The 12,666-nt window shown below is 41.2% G+C and overlaps 1 protein-coding gene across 1 annotated transcript in view; it reads left to right on the top strand.

The window, feature by feature from the left end:
- gli1 (GLI family zinc finger 1) overlaps nucleotides 1-12,666 on the top strand; it is a 49,491-nt gene continuing 36,825 nt past the window's right edge. Inside the window, exon 1 of the mRNA XM_010732114.3 lies at nucleotides 1-381. The gene's annotated coding sequence lies outside the window, so the exon portion shown is untranslated. The remainder of the gene's footprint in view (nucleotides 382-12,666) is intronic.

Raw genomic sequence — 12,666 nt, 5'->3', positions numbered from 1 at the left:
GAAGGGGGTGCGCATTCCCACATTGGCTGTGCAACCAACTCCAGTGCGCTTTGCGGGACTCCATAGCCGAACATGGGGGTTCAATTTTGTCACCGTTTGCGTAAAGTGACTCTGAAGGAAAAGTGTATGGAAAAGCGCGTCTGAAACAGGATAAAGTGTCGGTTTCTGTGTTGAATTCAGTCATCTCCATCCGAGTGCGTCTGCCAGAAAAGTAGAGAGAGAGACACACAAACACAGAGAGAGAGAGAGAGAGAGAGAGAGAGAGAGAGGCTTTACTGGAAACTCAGACTTTCACAGTCCTTGGACACTGAGCTCTTCCAAGGACCCTGGGATTCAAGTCAAAAAAAAGTTTCATGCTGAATATTCCTGCATTAACCTGAGGTAAGTAGTGCCGATGGGTCTTATTTTAATAATTGATAAATAACAAAATCAGTGTTTGGAAAGTTGCATTTAATTATTCGCCACTATAACAGTTCGTACTTTTCTTATGTGTGTGTTTTAAGCGATGTTATTCTAAGTCCTCTTTGGGTTTGAATCCCTTCAGGTGATTGTGCGTGACTGCTTTGAATTAATTAGGCTGCTTTATTTTTCCTTTAAACTCCAGGTTTTAGTGATTGAGTTGCATAATATGTCTACCAACCGACCAAAACATGCAATGCTTCAGCCACACTGATAACACCGGTTGTTGTTGATTCATTCACTTGATTAGTCCTCAGCGCAAACCAGCGTTAAGTCCTGTCTTCTCTCTCCCATTTGTGGAGATGTGAAGAATGTGCTGGCACCAGCTAAACTTTACCAGACATATCTGAAAAAAAAAAAAAAATGTAAGTTTTCCTTCCTTTGAACGTTCATGTCTTTTAAGAGGGTCTGACTAGAAGCACAGTTTAAAATCATCTGGCACAGGTCGCAGGGCCACCCTGAGAACAGCTGTTTCTTGTAACCTGAAATACTTGAGGTGCCAATATCTTTTCCAAATGTGAGTTTCTGTCAGGACACCAACAAAACAACATCATTACTGTTCACTGTGAGAGGCTTCAGGAGGTAGAAAAGCTCCTGTGAATGCTCCCATCAACTGACTGAGAACTGGTTCAGTTTCCTCACATGTGCTGTCTGAATATATTTCATTCTCTTGGACAAAAAAAAAAACATGCATTGAAGCCTCCTCTAATCTGAGATAGATTATTGAATGTAATCTAATTATCTCTCTAATAGGGGACTGTAGCTGTTAATGTGGGAAGATTAGGCTGCTGGTCTTCATGTAGTGGTCCTGGACTGAAGAGCGTCAACACTGGACTGAATAGAAGAGCCAAACACTTATTTATTCCAAAGTGACAGTGAGAAGTGCTAAGCACACAAACTCACAACCTCCCTAAACAGTATTTGCACAGACACACTAACATACACACACACACACACAAAGTGTATTAGTAAATCACAAAGGGGCTTTAATGGATCTCCAGAAAACATGAGCAGGAAAGATGAAGAACATTTCTAAGTGAAATTGTGTCTTATCTACTAAATAATTATTATTTATTCGTTGTTTTGAATGACCGTGAGACAGAAAAGTGTTGAGAACTACGCTGTATGAGGAGGAAAGTGTGTGAGCGCTCTCAGACATTTTGTGTGATTACAGGAAAACAGAAAAGATAATCAAGTAAACATTCCAATGCATGAGTTCAACTTTTTTTTCCCGAATATAATCCATTGCACTCGAACCCTTCTCAAGGTTGAGATGGGGGAGCGGGTAGTTGGGGGTGAATTTTCGAGGGAGGAAAGTGCACTTGTCCTTTGGCCACGTGTGAAAAGCTCTACAGGGGAGCTTCCTCACCCTCCCTGGTCTTTATCAAGTGTGTTAAGGCCAAAAGGCTCCTTAATGGGAATGCCCTTAAACAAATAGACCATACAGGAAGCAACTGTGCTGCTATCCAGTCACAGGAGAGGACTGATCTTGGTTATCACCACCATATCAGAGCAGTCTCTATCAGGCTGAGTACAATTGAATTTAGTGGACTGAAGCTTCTTCCATTAGACAAGATAAATAAACAAAGGTAGGTGGAGGATTTTATGTTGAATCTGTGTGTGCACTCGAAGCAGAGGCAATTTGAGCTATGACAGTTCGTTAAGAGACATGTGAGAGCAAAATCTGGAATATGAACTATCTCAGCATGTACTCTTCGTAGCTCTCTGTCATGTTAATGATGTGGACAGTGTGTTTAATTTCTGTGTTGGCACTATTGGCCCAGAGGCAGGCAGCAACAAGTGGTGTGTTTTTGTCCAGATTCCATTTTGGTCCGCTCAGCAAGAAACGTGCGTCACGTGATGCCTGCACCCCCCCCAATACACACACACACACACACACACACACACACACACACAATCCTCCCTCCTCCCCAACACCCTCCTCCCACCTTCCAGTGTGAGGGAGGTGAGGAGGGGGAGGGAGAGAGAGGGGAGGGGAGGGGGGGACCACCCTCACTGGGATCAGAGCCCCTCAATCAGACCCTTTCACACCCTGTGAACCTGAAACAATCAGGGTTTAATAGCAGCTGTCTGTCTGTGCCGGCCCTGGCTAAAACCATGTAGGCTCACAGTGCAGAGCCGATCTGTTTCAGCCACGGAGAGAACAGAGTAGACAGGCCTGGGGATGTTCCAAAGGACACATAAGCAAAGACACACTCCTTTTCTGTCTTTATCTTCTTTCTCTTCTCATCATCTAGTTTTCCTTCGATACTTAAAGGCTCATGAAGAGATGGTCCACTGCCTCGGATGACTAATGTCAGGGTCTGGTATTCGAGGGTTATTTTGGTTCATCGGATTGAGTTTGTGTTGTTGTCAAACTGCTGCAGGACTTTATTCAAGTTGTGTGTCGTCATTCATGGACATTATGTAGTAAGACCATGAGTGAATGGACTTTAGTCGTGGTTGTTGTTTTGGTTATCATCATTAAGCCAAGCTTTAACTCATCTGAATATCACAATTATCATATGGCAGTAATCTATATTATTGAAAATAGTTGCATGAGGTCAGGTTGCACTAGTGATTTCATTGAGTTTCCTATAGGTAATCCTTCTTCTTTGAAATATAACATTGAACACATCAAATGAGAAAAGCGAATGGATGACACCAAAGGGCAAAGGCATTAGACACTTTAGAAAGCTTGAATTGCATTAGCCAAAGGGCACACATAATGGAAAGGGGAAATGTTGCAGTCATGGGAAATATTCTGAAAATCATTGTTCATGGCGACTTGGAGCTTTCCCACCCATTAGAAGGCATATTAGACAAATTGCAGCAGTGGGGATTTAAACAAATGATCTGCAGAGACAATCAGTTCAAAGCAACAGAAAAATGAGAGGTCGGCTGTACTAGATTATGTTAGTGGATGGATGATGGGAAGTTTAAGCCACAGTTTTGACTGGACAATGGAAAACAATCAAGATGTCCAATGACACGATCCTACTGCCAGAGAGAGCACTGATATTGGATGATTCTGGAGAACCCTGGATGATGTTCAATGGTCCAATATGGTACGCTTGAAGTTAGCAAAAGATTGTGGTCATGGAAAATACACTTGGTTAAGGTATGGTTAGGGTTAGGTAACTAAAGCACTTGGATAAGGTTAGGGGAAAAATTCTGGTTATGGTTTGGAAGAAAAAGCAAACACATGACGCTGTGACAGGACGTAAACTCTCATCTCCCACATAAAAGTCAAAGGGAATCATCCAACATCCTGACCTCAAACCTGTCTCCCTAGAGATTACTATGTCGCACGTTTTCAACAGCAAATACATTTTTATAGCAACATAATTGCTGCCAGATCACATTCTATGTCAACATAATTAGAAAACGTTAAAAAGTGGATCCTCAACGTGTCTGTAAGTTATTCACTTACACTTATGCTGTACAGTATCCACCCATAACAACTAAAGCGTGATTCAACTTTTTTATGTTTATGTTTAGGCACTTGCAGCACTTAAGGTTAAGGATGAGGGAAAGATTGTGGTCTTGGTTTAATATAGAAATAGCGAGCATGAGACACGTCATGTTTGCTTTTTTTTTTTAAATAAAATTTTTTAATCAAAACCACCATCTTTCTCTAATCTTAACCAACAAACTTGTGCTGACTAAACTTAACCGCATGTGGGGTTCAAATCCACCTCTAATCATGAATCCTACGAAATCAGTACAGTAAAAAAAAATAACACAACACTCCGTTCAATTGAATAAACGTTTCCAAAGACAATCTCCAAAAATGAATTAGTTGTATACAAATGTATTATGTGGGTTGCTGATCTGGTTTCCACCTTGTACTTACTGTGTTGGCACCGAACTTTGCCATTGAACGTAAATCATGAACTGCAGAGTCGGCCAATATGAGTGTAATTCCTAGGATACTGGGCTGGATGTGAGTTCAGGACGGCAACACAGTGAAACAATGGAGCACTAACCCAACAAAGCTCTGCTGACCCTTACACTGACTTTAATCGTTCTGTTTTTTTGGAAAGGCCCGGTCATTAATGTGGGAACACTCTGATTCAGATATCAACTCACCGCCCTAATGCCTTAATACTTCACATGAAAGGTCAAGTCACATGTGGAGGAGCAGGCAAAGTGATGTTGCTTGTGTTTTAAATCAAATGTAGTGGGTTCTTTTTTTTTCTTTCTGCCGGCCTGTGCTTGAGGGAATATGTTTGCGATATAGATTTAAGCATGCTACTGACAGTAAAAGGCGGAGTCTATCCCTTCCCAATCGTCCCTCCTCTGTCTTTGAATGAGGGTGGCAGTTTTTGATACATTTGTGAGTGTGTGTGTGTGTGTGTGTGTGTGTGTGTGTGTGTGTGTGTGTGTGTGCATGTGTGTAAAAGCAGTTAGGCATGCTGACTGTTAGCTCTCGTCTCATGTGGTTGATATTAGAAATCAAACTAGCACTAATCGGATCCAGGTGAGATTGTGAATGGCTTTCATATGCACAAACAACCCACACCAATACTCATTTCCAACTGTTACATTAGCTCAGTATTAATGGGCTTGTGGATAGGGTTTCTTTGAGAGATGGTGGTCGGCTGTGGATGACAAAGGTAAAACATTAGCAGTGCAAGTTGAGGATGAAGATGACGATTTTGTGACTTCTCTGGATGAGATTCAGTGGTTGGATCAGATTGATAAAGGTGAATCAAACTGCTGCAGGTTTAAACTTGGTGCAAGTGATAACTGGATGAATTTGTTTTTGTACAGGTGTGTGTTTGTGCATGCGGGTTCATTCACACAGTTTGTATTGCAATATGTACCTGCATGTGTGAATGTCTTTGGCTGTGTGTGTGTTTCAATGTGTGTGTTCTCAGCCGCTGATGACTCACGGCACGCTGTCCTGTCGGCAGGCAGAAAGCGAGGAGGAGGCGGTGTTTGTTATTTTACCAGGTTGCCATAGCCACAGTGCATTCGGGTGCTGCCATCATCAGTGTAATTACAACACAGTGTCTGACAGTCACACTCCTCGCTGCCTGTGTCTCTCTGACGTCCACCAATAAGAGCAAGACTGTGTTTCCCTTATGGTGTCAGAGAGCCGCGGTGGGTCATCATTGTTGTGAAATAAGAGTTTTTAATTCACAAACTAAAAAGTACAAAAAACATGTGGTTGAAACACGACTCCAGATAAAATAAACGCTTTCTTTTCCTTTCTTCCCTCGCCAAAAAAACTGCAATCTCTCATTTTAACTTTAAGTAGAGAGCTTAGATTACTCCGCCTTAACAGTTTGTATGTAAGTCACTAAATTTCCAGCGCCGTTTTTATGTGATAGGCTATTACATTTTACTGCTGGAATAATTATTTCCGACTTCCACGAAGCGAGAGAAAGAGAGAGACAGAGGGAGAGAGAGAACGCGTGCAGATAACCATATCCCTGTTGCGTGTGTTTATGATGAGCCTTTTGGACAACAAGTCTGTTATCTGACATGAGATAACATCCAAAGATCCTTGGCTTGGCAAGTGTTCTCAGGCAACTTGCAGTAACACATTCCAAACTTTCTCCTTAATGTATACAGTAATTATTTAGATATTAATCTGTGAAGGGACAGAGGTTTGTGGTTACTCGTGCAGTGGTATGCAGCATGGTTGACCTTTAAATGTTAAATATGCACAAAGATACAATAAGGTGTAGCTGCACACGAGGGCCAACAGCTGCTTGATTTTTTATATAGTGTATAATCATTTTATCACTAATAAACTCAAAATGGCTGGATTCATTTTCGCTGTTGGGTTTTGACAAACAAGTTGGCTTTAATAATATTGAATGCATAAACCTGGATACTACTACACTACTCTGTAGTGGAAGCACATTGAGTTTATTAATACTATTACATAAATCATATTAATTGCTTCACGTGTAATTGAAATGCATTAGTCCTGCATTTTAGCCAAAACATTTGTTTGTGCACTCAGTGGTCACGTAAAGGTCTCGCAAAGGAAAAGTGGAGGAATTCAACAGCTTCCGAGATTAAAGTCGGAGAGATGATGTTCTCGGACTTCCATAAGATCTGTTTTCATATTATTTCATATTTTGAAAAGTGAGTAAATGAATTTATACCCATGTTTACATATTCTGAAAAATAAAGAACAGCTCCGTGGGTTCCAGGTTTATAGAGTTACAAAAACTAAGTTTTATACAATGGATGATCCAAACAACATTGGCATTGTTGCTTTGTATTGTATGTTTATGAGAAAGCAATAATGCGGTCAGCCTCCTCAAACCACAAAAAAAAAAAACACTGAAGATTCTTACACTTTGTATGTTTTCTTCTTTTTTGTTAACTTCCAAATGTTTCCAGTTCTGTATAAATCTCAGGCAGAGGAGCCTTGTCTTTTTTTTTTTATCATTCCCGTTCTTTCTCTTCCTCCTTCTGCCGCTCAGCTTTTTTTTTTTTCTATTCCTGTTTCACTGCTCTGTAAGTAAGTGACAGTTGTGAGAATCTACAGTGGCTCGCTGATGCCACGTTAACCAGATGAGATGCCATAACAGGAAGTCAGTGCACATGCATGGACGTAGCACAGTGACACACGCACATGACTTACTACCACTGCAAGCCAAATACAGGCCGAGCCGTCACCGATACACTGACATGAATCTGCTGTGGGTCAAAGGTAACTGCACCCTCAGTCAAACACCCTCATATTTACTACAACACATTTGACATGACATCCAGTCTGAAGAGCGCTTTGATCAGACTTCAGGCTCCGTACGGAAACTCGCAGACTCTCGCTGATGATTCAGAGAAAACTCTTCACCTTGGTTTTAATTTACAAGTAACATCTGTTGATTGTTTTCGTAGCAGAAACAATGATAAATCTTCTTTCAAAGAGAACCATCTGCAACCAAACCCAACTCATTTAGGCTGAGAAGCTCTACAGCACATGATTAAGAAAAGTGATGTGGTGTGCTTGTTTTGTTGGTTTTGTGAAATCCTAAACTGAAGCTATCTCACTGGATGTTTTCTTCTGTAGCATCAAATTTTATTTACACTTATGTTCCCTGTGGTCCGGTGCAATAAAACATAAATGGAAACTAGCAGTCGACTTTATGTTTAAGCTATTATTGAGAAAATAATTCCCTTCAGGAAACAACAAACTATTGGAAGGTTATGTTTTGTGAGATGTAATTAACTTTGTTTCAACAAAGCTCCACCGTTGTCTGCTTTACAGCTGAGAAGAAGAAGGAGAATCACTTATGCGGATCGTACAGTGACACTGAAAAATACAGTTCCCGTGCATTTGCTGCATATTTGCAAACTTAATTAAGCCCTTAGAAAAAATAATATTATTGGCACGTGTTGAGAAAGAGCTTTCCATTTTCATTAACGGTGGAATTTGTTGGAAAGGAAAGAAGAAGAGAGTAAAGGGTGAAGGAGAGAAACATTTCATCGTGAGTGTGGAGGAGTGTGGGTGTGTGTGTGTGTGTGTGTGAGAGAGAGAGAGAGAGAGAGAGAGAGAGAGAGAGAGAGAGAGAGAGAGAAATGCAGATTGTTTTAAATCCGCAGCGAGTCAGGCTCTCAAATTTATGCCCATGGGCTGCTTCTTGGGTGGGCTGCAGGGAGGGCGGTGCGCTAGCTGGAGCAGGGGAAAGTTGCCGACTCCAGACTGCTCGCCTTGCTCTGAAGCTTGGCTTTTCCTGCTGGAACACATTTACAACTCAACCGTCCTGACTGGCTGACTGACTGCCTGGCCCTGCCCTGCCTGACTTAACTACACCGACTGACTTTTCTGCCGCTTGTTGAGCAACCACAGTTTGCAATATTTTAAATGGTATATCTCGTTTTAATGACGCCCTTTTGTTTTTGTTTGTTTGTTTTTTAAGTCTGGGACATTGCTGGAACTGTTGTGAGCACACGGTAGCTTTCATATGTGAGGAATTATAATGTTTTTTTGCAGCTTCTGTCCTTTGTCAAAAATTACACTTTATATCAACTTTAAATGGATTTTTGGGCTTAAACTGATTTCCTCTGACAAACAGTTTGCACTTGAGAAAAGACAGAGACAATTCACGTCTCTGCCCAAGAACTTGAATCAGATAAGACATAATTCTGGCTCCTCTGTATTTCATGCAAGCCATGTTTGTTTTGCTCGGCATGAGAAAGATCCGGGCCCACATCTAGCTTTCGAAAAGATTCCCTGATGTTTGGGATGAAGGAGAGTAACTCACTCAACAAGCAGCTATCAGGCAGTGTTTTTACAGCGGAGATTCAGGGCTGGATATAAGCTTTTCACAGTGGTGTCAGCAGCACACTATGTATAATAAAATCACACGTAGAAAAATTAAATGAACTAATGTTGTAGCTCTCACCTTATCCTTATCTCCCTCAAACAATATATACCAGTTTGAGTCCTTCCTCACTGAAAGGCCTGCTCAGTGCCGAGTTTCTCCCTGTAACTTTTGAAAACAGGGAGGTTTTCTCTGCCCGAGTGCAGGATTGAATACACAGCGAGTGGATGACATCAGCAGCATGTAAATCAGCTCACTGCAGAGCAATAATCTAAACTTCAAATTTAGAGGCTGGCTGGTTGGTTCACCACGATAATGTGCTGACACACACACATACGCACACAGACACACATGTCCATGCATGCATACACACTACAACAATAAGAGGCCAGAAGGAAGTAAACAAGTGGTTGCTTTAGTATGAACAGGGCTCATTTATCTTCAGATTTCAATTTTTGTCAAGGCTTTAATCACAAAATTGTCTATCTTTTAAAAAACAACAACAAAGTAAAACACACATTACCCTTGAAGTTCAAACTTCGGATTTTTGAAAAGAACAGAAATGCACGTGGGTGTATTTCTTCTTCAGAGCAGTCTCGGTTCATTCCAGCCTGTGTGTCTGGCTGCTTTGTGAGCTAATTCGCTCTGAAGGTATTACGATTATTGGAAGGCTTGTAAACCATTAAGTCTTTATTTACAAGAGAAAGAAAAGAGGGTCTGGGTAACGTGCATGGGGGCGAGTTAGGTCTTGGTACAGGAGCTGACCCCACTGTAAGAACAACTGAGTTTCTAGACTGGCAGGCCTGTGGGACATCTGGTCCTATTTGCGGCATAGTGCAGACCACTCCTCAATTACATAATTGTGCCCATTAATTACATGAGGAGGGCCGTCATTTCCTGGTGGCCAATAACTAACAAAAAGAGAACCAGTAAATAAGGACTCTGAGACACACGTGATTATAGTGTGTTTGTGAAACATGTAACATGACCTCGCGTGTTTAAGAGGAGCCCAAGGTTAAAAAGCCACATGGTATACAGTATTTCCAGCATTACGTGGCGAGCAGTGCTTATGTAAATCTTCATTTTATACGTTAGAGTCAAGTTTCAGAGTAAAGCGGGAGTGAAGTGACGTGGCAACACAGCTGTTGGTTAAACACAGTTCTTGATGTTAAAATCTTCAGACAGTTTGTTGTTTCTTCAGCATCAGTAGCCACTGTTTTTGGCCACACACAAAGCTCCCTGCAGGTCACTTCTCCCAGAGAAGACCCGGAGAGATGGCTCACCTACATGTTGTGACTGGATGGATGCAGGTGTGATGGCAGTGGTGGGTTTCACACTGTGACTGTGCTACTGAGGAACGCTTCTGTTTGAGAGGAATGTATGGTTACCTCAAAGTTTCAGCATGACTGAACAGAATGTAAAGACTGATTTAAAAATTGTACTGTAAAGCCGGATAGTGCTCCTTTTTGCTTTGGTGAACTGGGTTCACATTTTTTCAGGTTTATTTTAAAACAATGCTCTATCAACTACTCCTCTACTGTAAGTGATGGGGGATTCACTTATCTATTTTATTGATTAATCTATTAATCATTTTGTCTGTAAAAATAGTGAAAAATGCGACCCTATCAAATATCTTGTTTTGTGTAACAAGATATTTCAGTCTAAAACACAAAGATATTCATATATGGCAAAAAAAAAGCATCAAATCTCCACATTGAAGATGCTTGAAATACAAAATGTTTGACATTTCTGATGAAAAAAAAAAACTCAAACTATTAGTAAATATTTGCAGATTAAGTTTTCGGTCAATCAGTAATGGACTAATCATTGCAGGTCTAAACAATATTTAACTTGTCCTCTGAGCTGAAGATGCAAAACGATGTTAACTCTACAGTTCACATGCCGTGAACTGACCTGCTGCTGCACTCAGCATGAGACAAATGTTGGAATGACAATGTGGCTGTCGCAGCTGTTGTTTTTTCAGGTCCAGCGCTGTTGTCCTCCTCCTCCTTCTCCTTCTGTACTTCTTTCTCCTGATGCTCCTCTTGTTGTCATCACTGTCTTTGTGCCGGAGGGTGCAGAGGGGCCTGTAGGACAGGAGCTCACACAGTAATGCACCTGCTAGCAGGAGTTTGAGGAGAGCGCGGGACAACAGAAGAGTAACTGGTGGGGGAGAGACACTGTCTTTCTGTGAGTGTCGGGCAGAGACAGACAGAGGGCAGGGCACAGTGAAAGGAAGAGGCTGTGAGAGTGAGTTTCTTGGTCTTTGGACTGCGGGGAGGATCGAGGTACCATGCTGGGCATTTATGCCGAGGCTTATGGGACCAGACTCAGCTGAATACACAGAGGGTCAACAGAGATCCACGCTCAATTTTCTTTTCACACAGAGTACAGCGCTATGAGTTTGTACTGTGATAGACTGGCGACCTGTGCAGGGTAGATGCCTGCCTTTCGCCCAGTTGATGCCCTGGGAATTGCTCCAGACCTTGAAAAACAGTGTCATCCAACAATGTATGAATGGATGAAAAAAATCCATTCTCATGATATCACATTCTCTATGCATCGCACAAACTGTGACATTATACATTTATACTGACTGTAAAGTCTTTAAAATATTAAACATTTTATATAAAACCTATTGTTAGAAAGTTGGCAAATGTAAATGGCAGTTATGATTTACTAGGTGTGGTTGTCAGGCTCACAAGATAAATCTGATGTGAGATGATGAAAGGGATAGGAAAGACGATAAAACTAATTCATCCAACATGACTTTTATTTCCTTTTTGGACTTTTCTTGTCTTTTGAAATATTGAATAATTTTACTGTTTTTTCATAAAGCATTAACATAAAAAGGTTGGAAACCACTGTATTAGAGTATACACATACAGCAGAATGTGTTATCTGCGAGAGTTTTATGATGATGTTAGTTGTTGTTTGATGTTTGCTTTTTGTTTTTTTCTTGCAGTAAAATAGTTAGTTAACACAGTTGGTGACATGTCGGAACAGTTAAAGCTTAAAAAAAACAACAACTCACAACTTGTTAAAATGTCCCACAAAAAGTTTCTGTGGCATCTGTGCAGTCAATTTTGGTTAAGTTAAGCTTAAATTGCATTATTTTGGTTAAGGTTATGTGTCCGTCATGTTGACATTTATTTTAATTTCAAAATAATGTTTGTATGCAGTTTTTCTGCCATGCGAAATTTTGTGTTATTGGTCCTAAAAACATACAGTCTTACTACATTTCGTCCTAATGTGATGACTCTGCAGCAGGTTGCGACTTTGTTGGACTTTCCCGACTGCTGATTATTTCCCCAGCAGTTAAACCCCCATGTCCATCACTCTGTTCCCGTTATTTCTATTCAGGACGGGACAGGCAGTTGTTCTGCTGTGGCACATTTATTGGCCCTTATTAGCTAGCACCTGTAGTCCATTAAAAGCCATGGTTTGCTGACGGACTGACAGTTACATACTGTCTCTGACTTTTCTTTCTCGGTGTGGTGAGAGGAACATTTCGTTTGGGATATGAACAGAAATTTGTCATTCTGAAGAGGACAATCGCTGGATGTTCAAAGTTTTAAACACTCAAACCCACAGGATCCCATTCAAAGGGGTTATTTATCGCCTCTTGTCTTCTCGTGCAGCTGCGGAGCAGAAATGTGGTGAGCACTTGTGCGTGTCAATGTGTCTGTGTGAATGTTAAGTGTCGTGTGCATGTGCCTGAGCGTACAGTGGGCGAAAAGTCCCAGATGTGGATGTTGTGCGAGGAGGAAGTTGTTGGTGATTAAACCGAACTTTAGGGTCCAATCTTGTGTCCGTTGATTGGTACAAACATTGAATTACTTTGCGTAAAGAACACAAATATGTGAAATTTAAAGCAAACCGATATGTTTCCTGAACAGCTGCCGCTGTGGCC

This window comes from Larimichthys crocea, chromosome VI (assembly GCF_000972845.2).
Source record: "Larimichthys crocea isolate SSNF chromosome VI, L_crocea_2.0, whole genome shotgun sequence".
In the NCBI taxonomy this organism is placed as follows: Eukaryota; Metazoa; Chordata; class Actinopteri; family Sciaenidae; genus Larimichthys; species Larimichthys crocea.
Note: the sequence above shows the minus strand (reverse complement) of the source record. Positions and strands in the feature narration are given on the sequence as shown.